Raw genomic sequence first — 26,840 nt, forward strand, 5'->3', positions numbered from 1 at the left:
TAACATTGAAGAAACAAATTAAAAACAAGAAGGCAATTTCATTTACAACAACATCAAAAAGTCTAATATACTCAGGAATAAATTTTGAAAACTAAAAGTAAAACTTCGACTCTGAAACCATAAAAATTATTTTTTATGTTTCAGAAAGAATCATAAAAGAAATGAAAGGAAACTTAAATAGGGAAACCATTTCAAATTCATAGGTCAAACTTAATATTATGAAAACGTCAATACTTCCCAAATTGGTTTAAATGACATATTTTACGGGTACAGAATTCTAGGTTGATAACGATTTTCTCTCATGAATTTGAACATTTTTCACTTTTTAAAAAATATTTCTGGTGCTGTTGAGAAATCTGTCAGTTTAATACTCACTTCCTTGTAGGTAAACTTTTTTTCTTTTTCTTTCAAAATAAATCTTTTGTTTCTACAGTTTTATTGCAGTATTTCCATTTATTTTTGCTTTAGTTTATCCTGTTGGGTATAGATTGTGAGTTAATACCTGTGGATCCTTATCCTTCTTCAGTTTTGGAAAATTCAACGTGTTATAATTACAAGTGTAACTTCACCTTCCTTCTCTCTCTCCTATCCTTTGAAGGCACTCATTAGACAAATGTTAGATATTCTTAATTTTCCTTCGTAGGTTTCAATGTTTCAAAAAATATTTTCCATCTCCCCTAAATGAAAATTATAGACAATTTGGGGGGTGTCTTCCGTTCACCAGTTTTCTTTAAGTCTGAAGAGGTCCACTCATTTTGTTTGTTTGCTTTTTTTCCCCAGCTATCTAAATTTTTTTTCCTAAATGTTTCATTTGGTTCTCTTTCAAATCTGCCTGGTCATTTTTGATAGTCTCTTACTGGTCATTTTTGTGACCTCATTGGTCTTACCTTTAAACATTCATACGTGGTTATTTTATATTCTGCTACTGATGTTTGCAAGTCTGAAGTCCTCTGGGGGATGCAGGTCTCCCCATCCAACCTACTGATTCTCACTCCTCGTGGAGGTTTTGTCCTGGGCTTGGTGGCCTTTAACTCTAAACTCGAATGCCGTTGGTTTTCATCAGTGGCAGCCAGAGGCCCTTATTTCTGTGAGACCCTGCGACGGTCTTTGTCAGGAACCTGGGGATGCCACCAACCTTGGGCACTTTACCCCTTTTGTAGGACTTCAGACTTAAAGCCACAGTCTCCAGTCAGCTCTAACGACCTGCCCAGACCCAGACTTAGGAATCCAATGACAGTGCAGATGTGGGGTTTGTTCACAGAATGAGTTGTTATTAGTAGTTTCTCGGTGCTCAAGATTTTGCTCCAGCTTTATTTGCTTATTTGTTTGAACAGGAGGAACTTAGCAGTTTCCTTGGCCAGAAATGTCTTTAAAACATCTCTCATCCAAAAACTAGTTGTTTTGTATGAGGACTTTTCATAGTGTCTCATTTGTCAGACTAACAAAAACATGTGTTGTTATATTTTTTAAATATTAGTTTTATGTTTTTTAACGAATTTAGACAGGTGTCTCTACCCATAATATTAGAATGACAGAGCCCAAATATTATGAAAGTTATCTGAGTTAGTGACTTAGATAAAACGTATCTGATAAATGACAATTACTGTCATCACTAGCATCAGTATTAATATCACACGTTGTTTATGTATATCAGACATCAAACTAAAGCTCAGAACTTCTCTGATGATATCCAGTGTTTCCAACAGTTCATGTTGTTTTGACCAATCAAGTGCAATACAGGTGTTTTATAAGTGTCCTACTAGAATGTTATGTTATATCTTATTACATGTAAAAGCCAGGAAATACTGATAGAATTTCAAAAATACAAGGTTCTCAAAAATTATTACTTATGCTATTTTAATAAAACAGTTTATGTGATATAAAGAGAGGTTTATATTGAAGTAAGAATTGGAAAGAGATTAGAAAAATTTAATCTAGCCAAGTTTAGGCTGATTAATTTGTTCACTCAATGGATATTTCTGGAGCCAGAATTTGTGGGGGGAAAAAACCAACAGTGCATTTCATGGTATGTAGAATCACTTAACAAACATTGCTTGAGCCAAGAATATTTATGGTATGATTCAGGATACAGGCACCTCAAGGATTTAGTTTTTTTTTTTTCCTGTAATGGTAAGAATTGCAAATATATACAAATCGATGCATATGCCAGGAAGTATGCAAAATATTGTGTATGCAAGATCCAAATTAATGCTCTGAATTAAACCAACAAAATGGGTTCAGTGATTACCTATGATTTTTCTGATGAGAAAATTTGAACCTAGAAATTATGTAAATTTCCCAAGGTCACTCTCCTCTTAACAGACATGGATTAGCCCTCATCCCCTCAGGCGTCAGAATTTATGCTTCTAGTGACTACACAACGCCCCTCTGTATCACTGAATTAGATTCAATAATTAAAGGGCACGACACAAGGTCCTGATACTCCGTATGGAAAGACGTACGCTGCCTTGGAGAGAAGACAAAGGTGTCGGAGTGGAAGCGTATTTGAGGTGGATATGGGAGCAAGCCAGTCTGAGCTGGGGCATTGGCACAGAGGAACTGACCACGCTTAGATGCCAAGGCTAGAGAGCAGGATGACCTGTTCAGAAAGAAAAAGGGTCCGGGGCGGTTGACGCTTTACTGAGAACCCCAGCAGGTGAACAGACAGATCGAGACCAGCGTGTGGAAGGCTCTGAAGCCAAGATAAGAAACTTGAATAACTTTCCCAGTAGGCACATTTACAAGCCAGTGAACCTTTTGTAGGGGACAGAAATGAGACGTGACTTGGATTTTAGTGGATGACTTTAGCAGCATCCTCAAGACAGAGAGCTGAGAACTTCTATGCAGGTAGAGCACTTAAAATGTTATAATGTTATTGACAGGGCATAAGCATCAAAGGAAGGGGTCAGAGCTGTGGAAATGGAATCTTTCCAGCCGTAAAAGTGTTATACATTTTTAAGCTCCTAACCCATTTCCAAATTTCTGAAACTATAGTGTTCTCCTTTAGATCTAATTAAAATGTAGCTTTATATAATTTGACAATATTCCATATTTCCTTCTGTGGCAATTTAATGTTCAAGTAGTAGAAATATCTGGAGTGCATATATTAAATTTTGGTTCATCTTTTCATGGTTGAGTTGTAAACGTTCTTTATATACTTTGAATCTATGCCTCACATCAGATGTATGATTTGCGAGTATCTTTTCTTATTCTGCGAGTTGTCTTTTCATTATTTTAGACAATGTTTTACTTCCTATCATGAATTTTATAGCATGGATTTTATAAATTTCAGTTCTTATTTATATTACTCAGATGTTAAACCCCAAATCTAATCTAATTTGGGGGGAGTGTATAGCCCAGTGGTAGAGCACAGGTTGAGCATGTATGAAGTCCTGGGCTCAGTCCCCATACTCTCCACTAAAAACATTTTACACACATAAATTATAAATTCAAATTGGAAACCAAAGAAATTACACTTCAATTGGTACTCCATGTTTGGCAGTCTTTTCTGAGGTCTTTGTGAAATAACATTGTGAGTGTTGTACTGTCAACAGCTGATGAAAATACTTTTAGACTTGTATGCGTTAGTAAAGCTAAGAGAGTGATGAAAGGAAACATCTGTTAATCACTTCCATAATTGATCATCTCAATATTAAATTACAAGATGCATAACTTGGTCTCCACGTATCCTGCAGTACAAAATAAACACCGAAATGCAGAAAAATTTCAAAACAGTAAAATCGTGCCCCGATGTGGTCAAGCACCAAATGCAACACAGAGTGTCACTGCAACGGTCATGTTTTCTTTTTTTGATTATTCACACTGTCTTTCTACTCTGTCTCAGGAGGAGTATGAAACATTCCTGAGTCATAAAGCATGTAAAGAAAAATCAGCATCTCCCAGAAGATCAGTTTATCACATTACCATATTTCTTATTCATGAAGTTTGATCTAATTGCCTCAGCATAAAAGTGTATTACTTTTACGGATCATAATGATGCATGAATGTAATTACATTACTGATTTTCACATATTAGCAAAATAATGTCTGTTTTTAGCAGTGAAATAGTGTTTGATTTCTTTGAATTGCAACCTACAAATTACATGCATATTAAAATTATTACATTCATTTCAATAGCTTATGATACTATGACAAGTGTAAATTATAAATATTTTTATATATACTGTTTTCCTCTTAAATACATGGTTCAATGCATTTAGGTGACTTTATAGTTCACATAGTTTACCATCAACATAATTCCTGTTTCCAAATAATTTCCTAGATTACTGTCTTTATTAAGCCTTTAAAATTTCCTGTCCTTCTGTCCAAATTCCAGGCATACGTTATCCAAAAGTCAAATAGCATATTGTCAGTCAACCAAACTGAAAGACATCAACCCTTCCAAAATAGCCTTTCAGATTATTACTTCCATCAGTTGCATTATGATGCCATTTCTCTGAAAAAACAAAAATGTTATAAACGATTATTCCCCTTAACATTTTTATTTGAATCATTTTTTGCTTACTTTTTTCTCCATTATAATTTTATATTATACTTAAAATATAAAGACTTATGATTGATAAAAATTCACTGTTAAATCTTTTATTTGTAAATATTAGAAAAGAAAGTTATTTTTGCTATCTCAACTTTTTTATAATTTTCTTTTAATTGTATCTGTGTTATTAACCATATAATAATCAATAATGCAAATTGATATAAAGTAACATGCATTTACAAAATCAAACAAGTTAGACGGAAGTATCATTTTAAGAATTACTTTTATTTATTGGCATTTATTTTGAAATATTTTCAAAATAGACGTGATCCTTATTTTGTCTACCTGTAGATTCAATACCCTTTAACATAGCATTTATATAATCATATCGTACTTCTTAAATTTTAAAAAATGTATCCTTTACTTAGTATTTATATTTATTTTTTAGGATAAATATATAGTTACCATTCCTTCTGATTCTTTGAATGTCTTGGTATTACTTTGGCTTAACTACAAACATAACAACATTAGTGGTAACACAATTATAGAATTATAATATTTTTTCTTAAAGCTTTATAGCTATTTCCATAATATTTGGTGGCTAGTCAGTCTTTAATAGAAGAAGACAAGGCTATTCTTTGTTTTCTCTATAGAAGTAATTTTGTTTTTTGTTTTTTTTCTGGTCCACTTTTAAATTTAACATTTTGAAATAGATATAGATATATATCTATTTTGCATTATAATTAAGCTTTAAACATGGTATATTCTTTTACTTATCTTGATATGCCTATTTCCCTGCCCTGGGAACAAATCTGGATATCCAACAGTTTGGCACATTTTCTTGGTTGTTCTCTGATTGCTTAGAGTCAGGTCATACCCATGCTTTAGCTACTGCACTGGATGACTGAATTTCTAATGCTATTTCCGTCTTTTGAGCTGCAGTTTCATTAAATTTATGTATTATTTATTGTAGAAGCAAATAAAAGCTTATATTTGTAGGTAAATGGCATAAGTTTTAGTGGAATGTGGAGGTCACAATACAAATGTTTAGTTGATATAGATCTTTACTCTAAATAATGATGAAATTTTTTGATGTTAAGTTGCCTTCCTGCTTTCCTTCCCTCTTCTTTTCTTTCTTTTTGATTGGTATTTTTGGCTCTAAAATTTATTTTTTTGGCAAAATCTTATTTGAATTGATACAGAGATGAAGGATACATACACACACATAAATGTCTATATAAGCTCTGCTAAATAATCATAAAATCTGTTTCTCGAATCAATTCAAAATATTTTAAGAATGCTGCTTTCCTTGAATTAAACTTAATTCTTCTCACTTATTTATTAAGCAGCATTCCTTTGTCATGCACTGACTACAGCCTTGTTCTTCCATTAAGTAATTGTGTTTTATAAATTTGCAAGCAACCAGAGTGATTTCAGAATTTGTTAAAGATTTACAAAAAATTGACATGATCTTAACCGCATGCTGCTATTGCCAATATGCCCGTTAGAGTGATGATTTTACTAAAAGCAATGTCTAACTCCTTCACATTCCTACAATAATGGCCTTATTATTATACTACAAAAGATGACATCTTCAAATAAAAATGTCTAACTCTATAACAATATTCCATGAATTCACTTATTACACAATATTAACAAACTACTTAAAGAATGAATCAAAACCATATAAGATATTATTTCACATGTATTGGAAAAAATAATACGATGAAGTAAATTAAATCTAATAGTGTTAAAATATTCAAAGCCTTTCTAATGATAAAAACTTTAAATATAAAATATTCTACTTCAAAAATGCTTTCAGAGATGTTATAAATGGTGAGAGGATTATATATCATATATAGTTTTCTGTTTATGAATTTGATTATAGCAATGGAACAGTGTAGTATTAAATTTAAAAAAATGCATATCATTTGAAGATATAAATTAACCTCAAATTTGGGTTGTAAATAATTTTATATTTAGCTTTCAGTTTTCTTTATGCGTTTTTATATAATTTCAGGAAAATAATTATCATATACAAATGTACAGATCTGAGTTTTTATCTAATATGTCTCAATCTCAAGAGTTCTAAAACCCCTCCATTTCCTTCTTTCCTTCCTCTTTCCTTCCTTGGTATAAAAGTTAATTGTTGGCAATATTTTATCAGAACTTATAATGTGAATGAAGGATGAAAGATATATACATATATACACACACACATATAGTGATGATCCAACTTGGAATAAATATTTCCATATTTCTATGAAAAAATATGAATGAATTTAACTATAGTATGTAATTCCTTAACATTTTTCATAATATAGAGTATATGTACTTACAACTTCATACAGTGAACTTAATTGTTGAATATCAACCTTCATGCATGGAAGAGTTTTTATGTTATTATAAAGTATACTTTAATAATTGTGATAAAGGAGAATTACATGGTGTTAAGGAATTATGTTAATGTAATGGGCTTTATGAATTCACAAATTAGCTGAGCAATGAGAGTGATTGGAATTAGATAGGCAAATCCCTTGAGGGCAGTAGGGGATTGATCTGTAAAAGATTATTTCTAAGAGTGAGAATAGCATGTGCATGCCCCTGTAGCATGAGGGAACATAGTTAAGTACGAGGATTGTCAGAAGTATATCTATGATAATGATCCTGAAGGTGAACAAGGAGTGATTTGAGGCTACTAACAAGGGTAAGGCCAAATATGTAACAGTCAACATATTATAGCAGGCTGTCCGGCGAGCCGGCCCTCCGCCCGCGCCGCGGGGTGGGCAAGCGCCCCGCAGGGGTCTCGGGCTCCCAGCCCACTGCCCGGCCTCCCTGCCACATGCTATGCGTCATCCGGGGACGCCCCTCGCCAAGAGAGACCCTCAATCACAAGTCACCCGCCCTCCCCACCCTCCTCGCCGTGCCTTGCAACCCCGCCCCCGAACCGCCCTCCCGATCCCCGTGTAGTACCCCCCGTCCATCGCCGGGAAGAACGGCAGTAACTCCAGCAGCCGTGGCGGCTCTTTGAGCCCAAGGGGCGAGCGAGGCAGCCATTGGCGGAGGCCGCTGCCTCCCGCTGTCAATCCCGCGGCCCGGCCCCGCCCCACCGGCCGAGCGTGGCAGGACGCAGGGCCGCGGGGACTGTCGGGACGGCTCCAAGATGGCTGCGCGCTTGGGGTCCGCACCGGCTGGTGGCTCCGGGCTTCGTTCACTGCCACCGCTGCTGACCGGAGCCGCTGGTCGGGCCGGCGACTCCAGGGGCTGTACACGCGGGGCGGGAGGCCGCCATGGCGACCCTGGATAACCAGGCGAAAGCCTTCGCGTCCCACAAGTCTTTCCAGCAGCCGCTGCCAACGCCTCAGCCCCCTCAGCCGGAACAGCCGCCTCAGCCGGCACCGCAGCCTCTACCGTCACCGCCGACCACCCAGCCCCCTCAGCTGGCACCGCAGCCGCGGCCGCTTCAGCCGGTACCGCCGCGCAGCCGTCTCAGCCCCTTCAGGCGGCACCGCAGCCTCTACCGCCACCGCCGCCCGCCCAGCTGTGGGTCAGGAGCCGCTGCACAGACGGTGAGTCCCTGCGGGCCCCTCCCCAGCCCTGCGCGGGTCTCCGTCCCTCCCTCGGCCTCCCACGAAGGCCCCGAAGCGGTCCGGGCCCCACGCCTCTGCTTTCCCGGCTGCGAAACTCGGGAAGGAACAGGGCTGTGTTGTGATCGGGGGCCGCGCGTCCTGTTCGGCTTTCTCTGAGCCACTCCCCACCCCTCTCCTCCTCTGGGCCAGGTGTAACATTTTGTCTTCCCTTTTCAACTGACGGTTTAAAACAGTGTTTCAGATAACTGTCAAAACACTGTACATGCAAAATACTAGGTTAACTTAAGGGAAGGAGTAGGAGAGAAGGGGGAAAGGAGCGAAGTTCACCGATCACTTCTGCGGGGGAGGGTTAAGTGGTCACAGTGGTGAACGCGTAACTGCTACATGGCCCAGTGCGCCTACCATCATAGTCGTTACTGTTACTAACCCCAGACAGTTCTGGTATTAAGGAGGCATGACCACAGAACATGTGCTCATTGAGCTTAATTTTACACAAACAGTAAGTTTTCCACGGAATCAAGACAGGCAGTAAACGCCAGCTGCAGAGGACAGCTTGTGCAGGGCTGGGAAAGAGCATGGCATGATCAGAACTTTAGTTTGACTGGCTTGAAATGTAGAGGGAAAGGGAAACTTCACACTGATGAATCAGAGAGGAGATAGCTGTTTTTTATTAAACTAAAATGGTTGAATGAGCCTTGTTGATTAATGATTTGCCTTAGCAATTTGAATTTGGATTCTGCAAGTATTTTATAAGTTCTGTAAGAAGCTTGTTTTAAAATTTCAGAACTCTTAAGGTATTAGAAGTTCAGTTTTATTTTATAAGAATTTTTAAAAAGTGTTTATTTAACTCAATTAGAACAGAGTTCCTTTAACATAGGAGACTTTATTATCTCATGTATTAATACCCTCTAGAGGTACACAATGAAAAATGTGATTTATAAACAGATACATACAGACACAAGGAAAACAGAGCATGTAGCTTCAGTAACAGTTTAAGAGAAAAGTCAGAAACAGAAATCTTCCCTGGTCAAACTATCAAAAAAAAGCACCTGGGGCTTATATCCCTTAATTGATTTGAGCTCTAAATGGACAAATACACATTTTTTTTTTAAAAAAAAATTGGTAAGAACAAGATTCTTTTTCATGTTGAGTAATAATTTTGGAGTTTAAATAAATACCAACAATAGAGCTATGAGGGAGAAAAAATACAAAATACTGATTTTTTTATTTGATTTCACCGTAAGGTGCATTCTTAAATACATAGGAGACAACTGTCATGATTTGCACAACTCGCTTGCAAATAGTTCAACAGTATTAACAATGATTGAATTTAGGTGGTGGGCATATGGGAATTTATCATCCTATTAGACAGTTTTCTGTACTTCTGAGACTTATAATAAAACATTGGAAGGAACCTGTTAGACATAATGCTCTATGTGAAGTAATTTGTTCCCTTTGTGAAATTCTAGGAAGGTTAAAATGCATGTTCATAACTTCAAGAAAGTCACAAGCATTTATGATGTAATCAGAACTACCTGAGGATCTGTGAAACTTGGTGAGTTGGTGAATTTTTTAAAATGTCTTAAAACATTTTGTTTTTACAAAGATTACAGGAGTAAGAGAAGGTAAATCTTAATCAACTCTTAATATTTTTTTCCTGGTTGATGTGATATAATTAAATGTGGGGAAAAAAGGTAAATTCTAAAAGGAGACACTACCTTGATGGTTTTCTATAGAGGAAACTCAAGCAGGAGGAAGTTTAATTTAAAAACATAAATTACTGCTCTTTATAATACATTCTAAGTTGTCATTCTTTTGAATGCCTTCCTTTCCAGACAGATGTGTTATTCTGGGAGATCATCAGGACTTCTGGGTATTTGGAGGTATTGACCTAACCAGTGGAACTGCTGATTTATAAGAAGTTGTCCAGAATTTTGGAAAACTGATTAGTAGAGGTAAATAATGTTTCCATGGCAAGTGATGACAGAAAGTGACTTCAGTGAATTTTCCTTTGTTTTTAGGCAGATGTACCTAACCATGTACGTTAACAATGATTACAAGCTGAAGACTGAGAAGAACTGCCATTTTTGCCAGCTGGGATGCAGAAAAATTTGGACTTCTGGGTTCCACAAATGGGCTGAGGTAACTAAGACAGTAAACATATCTTCTTGGTCAACATGTATCTCAGGGTAATCACAGATGTGTTCCATTACCTGATACTGTTTTAATTTGGATAAAAACAAGAAAATTTAAGAAATAGAGTTTGTTTTTGCTTTTACATCAGTTTGGCAAAACAGAACAACCTCTTAATTACTAAGCACAAACCAATTTTTTCATTATTTTTAAAATATTTTAGTTTCTATTTATATTGGTTTTGTGATAAGTAAGTAAAATCTGTAAGCTCAGAAAATAGTCAAACCTAGGAAGCTGCTTCTGACAAGTGAATTAGCCTATTGAAAATCTGATTTAGATCCTTGGCATTAATTTTCAAGTTTTTACAGTTTCCTTGGATTTCTTCTATCCAGGAAAACAACATGCTCTTTTTAGATGACTATACTCTGATTATAGTCTCTCCTTTATGGATTCAACACTAAATTGTAACCATAGGTATATTTTACCTTTTACAAAAGTGCCTGGTTGGGAAGTGTAATACAATGATTTTGTAAATTGAATTACTCTAAAATTTCAAGGATTTATTTTTAATTCAATTATGATTAATTTTCATTTGTCACTGGCTCTTAATGCTTTATTTTAAAGTGTCTCTCATAGACCCCCTTCTTTCATCTTCTTCCCTTAGTCTCTCTTTCCAGTAACTCTAAGTTCTTACATGTTCAAGGTAGGCTTGTGTATTTTTTTAAAGGCAGGTGCACCAAAAAGCACTTTCCTGTGACTATCCTCTGTTTTGTTCATCATTTATGAGTCCAAATTTTATAGAATTGATTTAAAGAATGTCATATCTTTCTTATTATTGTGAATGGTTTTTAAAATGCTTTCCTTCTGACTCATTTCTGCATACTTTAAAATAATAATATGAATCAAATAAGTATGGGAATAAAATCACAGTTACTTGTATCACATTTGATTCCATTTATATGGCAAAGTCTTATTATTATGTTGTTATGAACATGCATTTCATAATACACTTATTTAGATGAATCAGAGCTTATTCATTAAGGTCATTTACTTTTAGAAATATGTAATTTCTTGTGAACACATGTATATAGAAATACATGTGTCTTTTTATAATTTAAGCAGCTTAAAATACAGATAAAATAAATCCAAGATACAAGATAATATGCCTTGCATTAATTTAAATTCATGTGAGTTAAAAGACAATTTGAATATTGTTTCCCATTTTCTACTAGCTTCTTGATCATATTCAGCAGCACATTTACCTTTACATATAATTAAGGAATCTTTTTTATTTCTACTGTAGCTCTGTCATAATGGAAACTCTGCCGCAGAATCAGCTGTCATCTATCCCATGTGGTCAAGTGCAGAGGTGAAAATTCTCATTTGTGGGATGACCACTCACAGCTTTAAATGTTTTTACTGTAACTGCTTTTATAAGGTAGCAAGCTAGAGAGAGAGAGAGAAACAGAGAGAAGAAAAGAGTTCTCTCTGCATATTCCCATGTTGTGTGATGGCATTAGTCTTCTTCTGCTGTATTTTTCTAGAATGTGTGTGCGTGTGTGCATGTATGTGTGAGAAATGTCTTGTCTTTGTCCTAATAGCCACTCTTCTCTCCCTCGAGTTTTTTTCTCTATCCTCCCCTCCTATATTTTTCTTTTTCATCAATATCTTCTCTTTCAAAAAATTCTTGATAAATCAAATTTCCAACTTCCTCACTTTTAATATGGTAAAGTTACTTGGATCCCCAACATCAAGGGATCTCATACTTTAATGTCTGTAAGGATTTCCAGAGACACCTTTTAAAAGTACAGATTTCCAGGCCTTAATTTGAGCAGTCCTCTTCCAGTAGATCCAGGGTGAGGCTGAGCATCTCCGAGCCTTCCCCCTTCATATTATGGTGCAGGGGATCAGGGGCAGTTTTCCTCTGGGTCTCCCTGCTGTTGCTATGAACAGCGGCTACAGCATCACTAATATTTTTCTTTCTTGTTTTAATTGCATTAATATTATCAACCAGTTAATAGCATTTTCTTAAAATTATGGTCAAAAGCATAGGTGTTTGATTTATAATGGTATCTGCAAACCACTCTTTTACTGAATTAATTTGTTTTGCTTGTATTTCCAAAATTGTAAACACTGTGAGTTAAGTGACTGCTTTGCTTCAACTACAGGAGAATGTGAAAACACTCCAGGAGAGAGAGGTTGCATATATCAATGCAGACTCATACACAGAAGGTAAATTTTATTTCAGATTGTCATTAAATAGTATACCAGTATTTAAGTCTATCAACTCCAACTCATAAACTAGGATTATCCTCTTTCTATGAGATGCCTCAATAATACCTCCATTTCTCCATTTTACCAGAGAGAACATTATTATGATTCAAATGAATCAATATGATTCATAACTAAGCTATTGATCCTAATTTCTTTAGTATATTTACCATTTGCCTATCTTGGATTACTACTTAAAACTTTAGTACTTTTGACATTCTTCCTGTGGAGCTATTTTTAAAAGTTGGGCTAAAATATTTCATACAGAAATAGTTCCTGTATGTATTGGAACAACTCTGAAATAAGCACCCACTACAAACTTCCTTTTGACCCTGACATGTGGCATGTGCATCTGTAGGCTTTCATCGTATTATGGTTATTTCTAGGTAAGTGTCACAGGACACATGTTAGTTACTGACATGCTCTAGTCTAAAGTCTTCATATTGAATTGAATGAATGAATAAAAACATGAACATTATGGCCTTACCACTTCCTTTGCCAAAGACCCCTAGGTACTGCTGCCGTAATAAGCAATGACCCTTTTACTGCAGGAGCTGCAGCCTTAGCAGCAGAGTCCGCCTCTGCAGTCTCCTATCCTGAGTGTGTGCTGCAGCCTCTCTGGCTCCTGAAGAGTTATTTCCACCTTGTGTTTTAGTTTTAGCCAGACTGTCTGCCTGTCTGTCTATTTATCTCCCTACCTATCTATCTATTCTAAAATTTTATTTATTTCTTTTTACTGAAGTACATTTGATTTGTAATATTAGTTTCAGGTGTACAGCAAAGTTACTCAGTTATATAAATATACATATACATATACATATACATATACATTGTTTTTAGATTCTTTTCCATTATAGGTTATTATAAGTTACTGAATATAATTCCCTGTACTATACAGTAGGTCCTTGTTGGTTATCTGTTTCATATATAATAGTGTATATCTGTTAATCCTGAACTCCTAACATATCTCTTCCCTTCCCCCTTTCCCCTTGGGTAACCATAGTTTCATTTCTATGTCATGAGTCTATTTCTGGTTTGTAAATAAGTTCATTTGTATCATTTTTTTGTTTGTTTACATTCCACATATAAGTGATAGAATGTGATATTTACCTTTCTCTGTCTGACATACTTCACTGAATATAATAATCTGTAACGTCCACCCTATTTCTAATTCTCCAGGAATGATGCCTTGAATTTGAAATCTGTTATATATTGTTTATAATTAGAAAATAAAGTTAGAATTAAATACAGGTTTGTAGTCCATTTGGAGGTATTAAAATTCTCTCTTATTTATTTTGCAGGCAATTATTCTCTCAGAGTTGACTGTACACCCCTTCTTTTCCTGTTGGTATATAAACTGACAAAAGAGGTATGTAAATAGATCTGTTGTAATGATTTCTGATGAGTAGATAAATCAATAACTTTTGTTTTCTAAATTACTAATATTTAAACTGGTGACAGACATAGCTGATTTGTATAAACAAGAAATCAGAACGAGCTTTAATACACTACTTATGTGACATAACTATGAGAACAGTAGTGCTAGTCTCTGTTCTAATAATAGTTCCTAATAATTGTATACATTTGTTAAAATGTGCAGGGTCTATTGTTTCATGGGGCAGAGTCTCTTTGATATAACAGAAAGAATACTGAGCTGGGTTGGGGAAGCCTTGGCTGTGAAGATTGCCTTGGCTATTCATTCATTCATTCATTTATTCATTCAGGAAGTATTTATTGTGTGGTTACTATGTATCAGGTCCTATGAAAGGAACTCTAGCAGCAAAAGTGTTAAAAGGACAAGGTTACTGAATCCAAATACTTTGTAATCTAGAGAGGCCACAGACCTGTAAATGAGGACTCATACTTCACTTGAATATTGGATACTATATACAGTGGAGGACAGTTGCAGAAGAGAGAAGTTAAAATCCTAGGGTAGCTGGTGAGGTTGGAAAGCATTAGAAGGTGTTTAGAGAAGGATTAGTGGTTAGGCTGTAAAATGGAAGGATGTGAAAGTGGGGAGAATGTTTCTCCTCAGAGGACACAGGACCTAATAAAGATGTGGATGTGTGAAAGAACATTTCCTGACCTCTGGGTAATGCAATATAACCTCAATGTAAGGTGTTGGTGAAAAAGCTGGTAAGAAACGGGGCCTGACACATAGGCCTAAATGTTCATAAATCTGGTGATGGTGAAATTAAAGAATCTTTAACAAGGTTGTACATTTTCATTTTTATTCATTAGAAAAATTACTCTGTATCAGTGCAGTGAATACGTTAAGCTGTAGTAAGTCTAAAAGCAAAATGGAAATAATTCCACATACTTGTTTAGCACACAGGAATTTATAAATACTAGTTATTGATGTAAAAACTACTCTGAAAATGCTACTGCACTCTGAATCTCTAAAAATTATGTGATCTACTCATTGAGTATATTTGTGCTTCATTTAAATAACCCCCCATTATAGAATTTAACTGTAGAAATGTTTCTTTCAAGTAGGTATCACTTAGATGACAGTGGAAAGTAGATGTCACATCTCTGTGGTCCTGTTTCCCAATCGCCCTTCATCTTGTCCTGTCCTTTTCACTGTTAGTGTCTTTAACATCTCATCCTCCCAAGTGAGCATCCTCCCATGCCCATCACAACTCCCACCATACTGGGAAGCTTAGGTCCTTGATTCTTTTATTGAAATGTCCCATAAAAACATCTAAAAGCATGCTGTAAAGACAGCCCTTGTTGGGGAATCCTTCTCAGGAGATACATTTACACTCTGTCCTACAGAGGAGGCTCCTGCCTTTATAGGAGGGGTAGTAAGAATTTTAGGGCCAAGAAGGAGAAGCTTAGGTCTATCCCCTTTGTACATTTATTTAATAAGTATTAAATGTGTAAGTGGTTACAATAGTGACAGGATAAATCAAACACAGTTTCTGCTATTAGTGTGTTACCTGTGTAGCCAGGAGAGACTATGATCAAGAATTTTCAAATCCAAGATACAGATTAAAATCACCAAAGGGTATACAGATAAAAGTGTGGGAAGCAAAAAATAAGTATCTTAGTTTATTATTTTACATGTTGGAATTAAACAGCCTGCTTAATGGGAAATTGCAAACTTTTTTCCCATTTTAAAGCCTCTTTTATGTTAATTTGAATTGAATTTTCATGCCCCTTTAGATACAATATATTTGTCTTTCAGAGTTTTTGTTTTAGGTAGTTTTTTAACAGTTTAACTGGGAAATTAAAATGTATATTTAGAAGTTACATTATCAGGATGAACTACTTAATTGTCCAGAAGAGAAGAGTGAGATTTTATAATCTTGTTTGATTTGATTGTCAGTGGAAGAATCAGACTTCATTCATCTGGAGAAATGCTATTGGTTGCTGAGGGCTCAATCCCGAACTGGATGATTTGATTTAGAAACATTTGGCCCATTGCCTTCACCACCAATTCGTCCATCTCTGAGTGAAGGTGGGAATCCTTCTATTTTCTACAAATGTTCTTTCTAAACACGTGAGCCTTGTTCCAACTTTGGAGCCTTGTGTAAGTCGGTTTACCTTTCTGCACCTGAATATTCTCATATATAAAATCAGTTTGAACAAGACAATCTTTATGAAACTGTGCTCCAGTGCGGTGCCTCAGCGTCTGGTGCAGGGTCAGGGTGGTGGACACTGAATAGGCAAAGCTCTAGCTTCCACACTTGACCCCACCTCTTCCTCAGCTGAGGAATGTCTGTTGTATTTCTTTTATATAGAAGAAGGTTCCACTGCTGTATCCTTCCCCCACCCTTAAAAAATTAAAAACCACTGGACTAGACCATCTCTAAGGTCCCCACTTAGCTCTAAACTTTTCACTACTATATATATTAAATGAGGTTTACAAGGAGCAGTTGTGGGTGATAATCACAAAAACTGTATTTGAAATCTGAAAGCTTGGTTTCTTCTTCTGATTCAGAACTTTTTAAAAAATTTCTTACTTTTAGCAAGTCATTTAACTACTTCTTAGCTTCAATTTTCTGCTCTTTGAGGACACAGAATTAGATTCTTGAAATAGACAGTCTGTATTCTTCAGGTTTCTAGTGTGTTTTAGAAATATTTGTTAGGGGAACTAGAACAGACAGGGCTTCTACTTCAGCAGTGCAGTTATGTTTTTACCTTTTTATAATTAGAGATTGAGAAATCATTTCATTTGAAAATAAAATGATTCCATTTATTTTTTAGGAAAAGTTTAAAAACCACAGGATTAGATTATAAATTGCCCTTTATTTCTGAAATTTAATATATTTAGTTATACAGATTAAGTGTTACAATGAAGACTGCAGTACAGAATTTCTGTCTCTTATAATATAGTGTGTTAGTTTTCTTTGCTTCATGAAGGAGCTGTATGTAGCTCATTAATAACAACACAGTATATCTTTGATACAGTTCAACTTTTCTTCTTCTTTTTTCCTTTTTCTTCTTAGTCTTTCCAAATTAGGATAATTGTGGTCTCTGACTTTTTTCCAGTTAAATTTTTAAAATACATTTTTTTTTTTACATTCTACAATCACTTTTGACTTTTGGAATTAATATAAGATAGAGACAGGTATGCAGACAAAACCAAACACTAAATGATAGTATTTTCTTCTAGGAAGTTAAATTTTGGTTATAATTATGCCGGGGGGGGGGAAAAAAAAACAAACTTCCTAAGACAGTGGAAACTACTGATAACTTTTAAAAACTAAATCAGTTTATGTGAGTCATGCCTCCTTTCATAAGTATGTCAATATTAACAGGAAGTTTGTTGGCTGTGATTTATTCTGTGTTCCTATTTTACAGGTTTATTTAATGCTTTTGATGAAAATCATGACAGCCACATAGATTTTAAGGAGATATCCTGTGGGCTATCAGCTTGTTGCAGAGGACCTCCGGCTGAAAGACAGAAATGTAAGTGTGTTAAACATCACAAAATTTGGAAGCTATACAGAGAAAAAATTAGCATCCATTCATGTGAAAAATCATCTGATTAAGGCTTGAATTTTCATCCCTTTTGCAAATAGCAATCTCTTGCTGAGGTTTTACTGAGGTCAGTGTAAAAGTTCAATCATCTATTCTTTTTTACTGTGGAGTAATTTAAGATCTTTGTTATTAATAATGGTTGATTTTCCAGATAAATGTGCAATTCATGATAAATGAACTACATCAGTCATGATGTGTTTGAAAATGTTAAGCATATAGAAAATATTTTCTGGTAGTCTATATAGAAAATTTGTCTTGCTTAACTTGAATTGCAACTTATTTTCTATCACTGTGTATATTGATATTTTATTAGCAAAATTAAATTTATGATAAAACAATTTTATTAAATACTAAATTTATCTTTTAAGCCTAGCTAAAATATTATGGCATAATTTATAAGCATATTACATTCATAAATCTTAACCATATTTGTTTAGAAAAATGCAGCAGTTTACATTTAATTGGAACCTAATTCTTACATATTCACTAGGGTCATTATCTCTGCATCTTTCTAAAATACAGCTTCACAAATACTGCATATTTTGGGTATGATACTTAATAGTTCAATATTCTTTAGTAATGTTGTACTGTGATGCACTCAGTTAACTTAATAGCATAATTATTACATGGGTGTGTGAAGTAGATAATTATTTAATCTTAAAAATTTAGATTTCTTTTATCTTCCCTGATAGTATACCATTACTCTAACCTGGCTTTGTGATAGATTATTTGTTCACATTAAAGTTCTGGTATTAAAGAGGCTGAAGTCTTTGTTTCTCAATTGAGGTTAATTGTTGTCTTAAATTTTTTTTAAATTTATTTTTTTGCCAGTGGACTAGTGGAAGTTAACCAACTAGACTAACTAGCAATTTTGCTGATATTGTTGTTAATTAGCAAAGTGCTGATTCTTTGGGTTTTTAGCTTGTTGTATATAAACTTCATTGAAGATTTGAAATTGTTCTTAGGCAAAAATATTGGGTGCACATTAATTACATTGGAGAGGCAAAATCTTTATACAGTCATGTCTCATTATCTGCTGAGGATTGGTTCTGAGACCCCCTCAGATACCAAATCCATGGATGCTCATGTCCTTATGTAAAATGGCATAGTATTTGCATATAAACTATGCACATCCTCCTGTATACTTTAAATCATCTCTAGGTTACTTGTAATACCTAATACAATGTAATTATTTGTAAATACAATTTAAACGATATGTGAATAGTTGTCAGTGCATAGCAAATTCAAGTTTTGCTTTTGAGAACTTTCTGGGAAAATTTATATATATATATATATTTTGATCTATTGTTTATACCTGTGAATGCAGAACCAATGGATACAGGGGGCTGACTGTAGCAGCTTTTTGTTGATTCTTAATGTAGATGGAATATTTTCTGCATTGTAAGAATCAACTCTGAAGTGATCAGTTATAAATATTAGAAATTAATTTAAAAGCTTGAATTACCTTCTCAAAATCTGAGATATTGTATAGTAACTTGGCCCTTCTTTTTCAGTTTGCAAGAAATTTAACTTTAGATTTAGGTGAAGGATAGAGTTCTCTAAGCTGGCTAATTATATAAGGAGAGAGACTTGTGAAGTGTACAGGAATTCCTACAAGTTCAAAGGACTTTAATGACACAATCTCCTCCAAATATTAACTTAATCCAGAATGTAGTTGTTTGAGGAAATAAGTAATTTCATTAGGGCAGCTTGTAATAAAATGTATTATACTTCAGAATATAAAAGTAATTTTCCTCCATAAGAGTTTCTTTTCTTTAGTTTGCTTCAAGGTATTTGATGTTGACGGTGATGGAGTTCTCTGTAGGGTTGAACTGAGAGACACGTGGTTGCACAGAGGTCTGGAAGGACAACTGCAACGATGATACCCTGGTAAAGTCTGATTGTATACATCTTGCATGTAAACTTCCAACAGGAACATAGAGTGAAGAATTTTTTAAAAGAGGTTGAGAAAAAGATTTCTTACTACTTCTAGGTTCTATATTATGCTACTCAAAATATTCATAGCCAAAGATGCAAAATTGGGAAGAGAATTTGCCTTAGAAAATTTAGTAAACTGTATGTATTATGTAAAATTAAAAAATGAAACCACTGGAAAATTGTCATAAATTTTTAAGGCAAACAAGCAATCTATTTCTGGAATTAAAAAAAAAAAAAAACTTGACCGAAAATATTTTATACTTCAGCTACTGTCTAATAAAAATGATACCTTCTCTTTCCTAACTACTGATTTGGGTTTCTGGTTTTAAAGGAATTACTTGTGGATCTATCCAACATTGTAGAAGACACATAGAATGCACATGACACCACAAAGGTGAGTCTAGCAGAGACTAATTTATTCTCTTCTAAAAATACATTATATTCTGAATTGGTATACATACCTTACATATACATACTTGAATCTCTTCTACATCATCCCTGCTAAATGCTTATTTGGACCTGTGGTTACAATAACTCCAAGTTGTCCCTAAGGAAAGCCCATTTGACCTTTAAAAAACTCCATTAAGTGTTATTTACATAAAAACATATTTTATAAACTAGGCACTTTGTAAAAATTAAGTAGAGACAGCCCTTGCCATCTGTAGTTTATAATCTTTACTTCTCCCAGTTTAATACATTATGGTAAGACAAAACTTATATTGAGCAAAAGAAGCCACAGAATAAAAGAACACATTGTACAATTTAATTTATATGAAGTTCTAGAAGAGAGACAGAACTAATTTTAATAAGTGTTACAATAGTGATTTTGGAGATGGGTGATTTAACTGGGAAGGACAATAGGATATCTGGGATGTTGGAAATTATTTTTTATCTCAATCTGGGTGGTGTATATAGTTTTTAAATTTTTTTTCAATAATATTGGTGATGGTCTGTCCTAAGTTCTTTAATAGCAGCCAGAATAAGTGTATAATAGTAGAAACAAGCATGTACTTTACAAAGAATAAATCCTTGAATTTTTTTAGTTTCACAACATTTATTAAAGATATTATAATAGGTTTGCCTTAATGTCTATGTATCCCTGTGAAACTGAAGATAATCCATATATGTGAGACACATATGAGTTAATTTGACCCTTTCTATTCAAATGTTGATGTGTACCAAGTTGCAGATGGTAGGATGTAGACCATAGTGGTCTTCCACAGGCTTAGAAAAATAAGTAACATTTTTTTCAATCACAAATCCAGAAGAAATCATCATAGTCTTATTAACTGACACTCAATAGAAATAAATAATAGAAATGAATTTTTCAGCGCTTGATCTTTGTTTGGCAATTCAGATAACCGTCTTCATTTACTTTTCTGCCCAAATCTAAGGTAGCCATTTCTATCTGATATATATGAAAACAGAAAAACAGGAAAGTTTCTATTAGGAAATACCTTATGTAGAGATACAATTTCCATCGCCTTTCTTCTGGGTGTTTGATAAGTATGGAGGTTATCATTCTTGTCTATTTTTATATAACACCGAGTTTCTTCTTATGGCTGTACTTTTGAACATTAAAAAAAAAGATCATTTAGCTTCTCCATCTCCGTGTAACCATAATAATGAAATGGTAAAAATTTAGATTAGAATTTGGACCTTTCAACCAAACCTATTACCCATATTCACTGGTGACTAGATGGTGACAATATTACCCATTATTTTGTATCATTACATTGGTGTTAATATACTTCAATGGAAGTTGCATCATGAAAGCCAATAATTACCATCACAGTGCTTTAAAATCTTTTCTTGTAATAAATGGTAATATATATTGAATGAATACATGAATGTCATTAATAGTATATATTATTAAATATCTTTAAATAATAAATCATTAGATAATAAAAATATAATTAAGTTATAAACACAAAGAACATTATTATTCATCTAGGATTGTTAACGTGATTGTTCAAAACATGAAGTAAGAAGCATTTGGTTATATTTTTGCCTGCCAAGAAATATTGTCTACTGTATATAAATGTAATTTTTGGTACACTTTGACACCAAAAATAAAAGATACTGCTTTACTCAACTTGTGAAAGTAATGTTAAATTTTTTTTGAGGAAATGTTAATATAGATACTCATTTATTATATATATTTAATTCTTTTAAATCTCTTAAGAAGTCTAATAATATTGCCAGATGTTTTAAAGATCTTAGAAAATTGTTAGGGTCAAAGGGCATAATCCAAAGAGTTTGGAAAAATGCTTTCAAAGTTAGTAAATAGTCCTTTTTCTCTACCCAGAGCCTTTTGTGGGTTCTGTTAGTAAACTTCACCTTGAACCGGAAGATACTGTGAGTTATTTCCCAGGTCTTACTGGAGGAAGAAGATTTTTGGTGATAAATTGCCCATGTTATGACTGACTACTTCAGAGTTTGGTTACTTTTGAACTTACTCTTGCTGGCCTACTTTCAGATGAATACACAGCATCTACATTAAATCATTAGTTTTCTTTCAGACAAATGACCATTGCAAGTTTAATAAAACAAATTTAATTCAAATAATATAAGAAAATGAAGATTTAAGGTATTCTTAAATATTGCTTCTCTTTCAGAATGGCCATCTTAACTCTAGAAGAATATCAGATCTGGAGTGTGAAAAATGTTCTTGCCAATGAGTTTTTGAATCTACTTTTCCAGGTATGTTTAAGGTAAATGACAGAGACTGAGGGCAGTGGTACCAGTAGTTCTACATCTTTTCCATTGTGTAGTAGTTAGACAAGTAGACTACAAACCGTATATTGTCAAGAGAACTGCATTAACCTGTACACCACCTGCAGATGGTAAGTTAGAACGTGCGTACTTCTCAGAGTCACAATGTGCATGATAGGAAAGTAGAGTATAGCTGATAATGTTTATCTTAATAACTCATGATAGAGCAGATTGTAGACACATAGAAAAGAATTTAAAATGTAAAAGCCATTATAATTTGCTATTTTTCTTTACTTTTTTTTAAGACCCTCCCTAACAAGTAAGGCAGTGTGGACAGAGACATAGATCATAAGTTGGCAGCTGTAAATTTTTCACAATGTATACCATCTTTTCAGTTAGGAGGTTATTTTAGATGCAGAACTGTTTCTTAATTTTCTTTCTTTCTTTTTTTCTTTTTTGTAATTTAATTCTTTAGAAGGTCCAATAAAGATTGAAGGAGAAAGGAGGAAAGAAAAGCTGTCAGGGGTGAACATGAAATCATAAAACTTGCCAGATTTTAAGTATTTCCCCAGTTAAAGTAGTTCTCTTTGCTCCAATTTAAAGAAACAACTTATAGTTTCCCATTTTTCATAGTTCTTCAAAAATATATGTTGATTTAGTAGTATTTTACAGGGGGGAGGGGTGTGAGTAGGGACAGACTGGAAGTTCAAGATTTGTAAATACTGACAAGTATATATAGAATAGATAAACAAGCTTATACTGTACAGCACAGGGAGATATATTCAAGATTTTGTAGTAGCTCATGGTGAAAAAATATGAAAATAAATATACGTATATTCATAAAGGACTGAAAAATTGTGCTGTACACCAGAAACTGACACATTGTAAATGGACTATAACTCAGTAAAAAAATAAAAGATAAAACTGTTAGAACACTATAAAAAAAGTAGTATTTTAGATTTTCCTTATTTTATTCTCCTTTTCTTATAAAAGCACCCCTATGAAGATCAATAAGGCTTGATATCTTTATATCTATCGTGATCCTCCATTGTAAATAGAGTAACATGCCTGTGGCACAGCTATGTTAGAATAAATGAAAATTGAACTCTTCCTGACAGCTAATAACTAATGTATATTTAAAGCATATGAAATCTGATAAGCCTATGATGCCCATTTAAATCACTCAGTTGCTCCACTGTCAGTTATCAGCCAGGATCTAATTTGATGTCTTTATAAAATATAAATACATATAAAAATAATATAAACCTACTATAAACAGAAATGACTTGGTTAGTAATATGAAAATTGAGCAGCTATTTTTATCTCATTTAAAATGATGCCCTCAATTACTTTAAATTATCATTAATTATATAGACATTTTGACCACTTAAGTTTGTGTCTGAGTCATCTTGCAGCTCTTACATAGCAAAGCATTTTGAACTTTATATTGCCTTTCCTATTTTCTCATGCTTATCAGGGACTTGCATAGGCACTATTTTTTCTATGACTCTATAAACAGATGTATGCCTGAAATTTTCTTTTGTGTCTCAGTGTTTCTAGCATTATATTACTGACAGATTTTTTGTTGGTTAGCAATCTAATTTTTTTCTTGGTATATATAGTCCTTTCAGTCCTTTCAAATATATATATATATATATATATGTAGTCAGTTTACAATATTGTGTCAATTTCTGGTGTGCAGTACAATGCTTCAGTCATACATGAACATACATATATTCATTTTCATACTCTTTTTCACCATAAGTTACTACAAAACAGTATTGGATATAGTTTCCTGTGCTATACAGTATGAACTTGTTTATGACTTGGGAGTTTGAGATTTGCAGGTACTAAATATTAACATTACATTTTATGATGCTCACTTTATCCCATATTCAGACATGCTTTTAAAACTTTATGTTCACTTAATATATAATTAAGCAGACTTACTCTAAATTGTTTTATTTTCTGTCTGTTTCTAAAATAGAATTAGCTAATAAATTCAGTGATAAAAGCTTGAATTATACTTTTATTTTATTTGCCAAGATCCCACTCCTGGCTGACCATTTTGGGTATTTAAGTATAAAGTAAGTAAATGTCAGTAGAATTAGGAAACCATTCCTATGGTAATATTATTTTCAGTCCTTTCAAATAAACTCAGTGCCCAATATTTTGCAGAGGAAGCATTCTAAACATGATCAGGATCTTCTGTCTTGTACGTTTGTCAGAAAGCGTGAAATGTTAAACAGTTTGATAAACAGAATAGTGCACCACACTGGCCCCTACCTATATCCATGTTCTAATCCTGAAATCTGTGAATATGTTATTTTACATGGCAAAGGGTATTTTGCAGATGTATCAGGTTAAGGACTCTGAGACAGGGAGATTAGCCTGGATTATCTACATGGGCCTAGTCTAACAACAGGAGTCCTTAAAAATTGAAAATCTTTCCCAGATGTGGTCAGAAAGATATGACTTTGGAAGAAGGATTAGAAAGCTGTAAAGCTGTTAGCTTTGAAGATAGAGGAAGGGCCATGGGTAAAGAAATGTGGGTGAACTCTAGAAGCCAGAGAAGAGAAGGAAATATATTCTTCCTTTGACTTACAGAAGGGCATACAGCCCTGCTGACATCTTGATTTTTAGCCAAGTGATACCTGTTCCTGACTTGACCTACAGAACCATAAAATAATGTTTGTGTTGCTTTAAGCTGCAAAATTTGTGATAATTTGTTACAGCAGTGATAAAAACAAGTATAGGGGAAGTAATCCAAATTTATGGATTGGAGGGCTCAACATTTTAAAGATGTCAGTTCCCCTTCAACTGATTCAAAGATTTATATGTGCACATCAAAATCCCCAAAACTTAATTGTTGTTACTGTTTTTTTGTAGAACTTGACAAGCTGATTCTAAATACATAGAGAAGCTTGAAGAGCCAACAATAGCCAAGCTGATATTAAAGAACAATGTTAAAGAACTTATTATAAAACAATATTAAGTCTATGTGATAACTACCTAAAGTTAGACATATAGACCAATGGAACAGTATTGAATTAAACCCTGTAACATACATGAACAGTAATTTTAGATAGATTATAAATCTAATAAATTTGAAACATAAAGCACAGCATCTGGGGGAGGGTAAAGCTCAGGTGGAATGTGTGCTTAGCATGCATAAGGTCTTGGGTTCAACTCCCAGTACCTCCATTAAAATAAATAACATTATCCTCCACCAAAATAAAGCATCTAGAAAATAGTGTAGGAGATATTTTAATGTCTTTGAAATGGCAAAGAGTTCTTAAATAGGACACAGCACTAAACATAAAAGAAGAATTTTAAGTTGGACTTCAGTAAAATTCAGAATTATTTTTATCAACAGATACCATTAAGAAAGTGAAAAGCCACACGGTGGGAAAATATATTTTCTATACCTATATCCAACAAAAGACTTATATCTAGGGCAAATAGAGAACAAAAACCAGTGGGGAAAAAGGCAAAACCTCAATATTAAAATGTGCAAAAAAATTGAACAGGTGCTTCATAAAAAAAAAAAATCCAAATAAGCTATGAAAAGGGGCTGACCTCTTTAGTAATAATAAAAATACATACTAAAACCACACATGGAACACCATTAGACATCCACTAGAATAGTTAGTTGTTAAGTGATATGAAGCATTGGTGAGGGCAACATGCAATGGGGACTCTTACACATGGCCAGCGGGAATATAAATTCTTACAAATACTTTGAAAATAGGCTTTTTGAAAGTTATATATATATATATATATATATATATATATATATATATATATATATATGTGTGTATATATGTACACACACACATATATACATACATACACACACACACACTCCCTGTGTACCCTTCAGAAGCTTCTACATCTGAGCACAAAAGGACATCCAGAAAATTCTCATAATCACTATTTGTTATAGCCCCAAATAGAAAATGACCCAAACACCTGTCAACAATAAATACATAACCATAAGTGGTGGCACATGCATACAAGTTGTATACTTTAAAGCAATAAAAATAAATATACTAGTTTACAGAAAACACTAGTGGATGAATCTTACATAATGTTAAGTGGAATGTACGGGACTAAAAATTTCAAAAGCAAAAAAACCAATCCATGGTGGCTGAATTTAGGATGGTGAATCCATCAAAGGGGTGCCATAGTATCTGGGAAGAAACCCAAAGTGGAACAGCAATGTTCTGTTTCTTGACTGGATGAAGGTTACATAGATTTGTTTACTTTGTGAAAAATCACTGAGCTGTATACTTAAGATATGTGCACATTTAAGCATGTATATTATATTTGCATTTTTAAAAAAAAATGTTTGCTTGCAAAAAAAGATATCCAAAGCCTAAGTATTTATCAGTAGGAGAATGGATAAAACAAATGATAGTATATTCAAACAATGGAATACAATTCAACAATAAAAAAGAATCAACTACTGATACAAGGATGAACCTCAAAAGCCTAATTTATACATTTCATTGTCAGGTAAATTTTAACTCAGAAGGTAAACAAAACTATAAGCAGGCATGTGCCCTGGGGGGAGGGGTGCTGAAGCCTTTGTCTCCTCAGACCTGTGCTATTACTGGCACATCTCGCAAGAAGAGAGGCAGGGCTCAGCCAAAGCTACCATCTCCTCCTGTGCATAGTGCCCGGGCGGGTGCAGGGCTGAGACCTGA

General features: G+C 34.2%; 1 long non-coding RNA gene across 1 annotated transcript in view; it reads left to right on the forward strand.

The window, feature by feature from the left end:
• Window positions 1-7,947: 7,947 nt before the first annotated feature.
• The window catches only part of LOC140693022 (uncharacterized), a 51,061-nt gene continuing 32,168 nt past the window's right edge, over window positions 7,948-26,840 (forward strand). The window contains exons 1-11 of the long non-coding RNA XR_012068671.1: window positions 7,948-8,064; window positions 9,555-9,640; window positions 10,107-10,227; window positions 11,522-11,587; window positions 12,387-12,450; window positions 13,791-13,858; window positions 15,821-15,952; window positions 17,299-17,406; window positions 19,258-19,368; window positions 19,748-19,810; window positions 22,035-22,119. This is a non-coding gene — a long non-coding RNA (uncharacterized lncRNA). The remainder of the gene's footprint in view (window positions 8,065-9,554; window positions 9,641-10,106; window positions 10,228-11,521; window positions 11,588-12,386; window positions 12,451-13,790; window positions 13,859-15,820; window positions 15,953-17,298; window positions 17,407-19,257; window positions 19,369-19,747; window positions 19,811-22,034; window positions 22,120-26,840) is intronic.

Source organism: Vicugna pacos, unplaced genomic scaffold (genome assembly GCF_048564905.1).
Source record: "Vicugna pacos unplaced genomic scaffold, VicPac4 scaffold_19, whole genome shotgun sequence".
Classification (NCBI taxonomy): Eukaryota; Metazoa; Chordata; class Mammalia; order Artiodactyla; family Camelidae; genus Vicugna; species Vicugna pacos.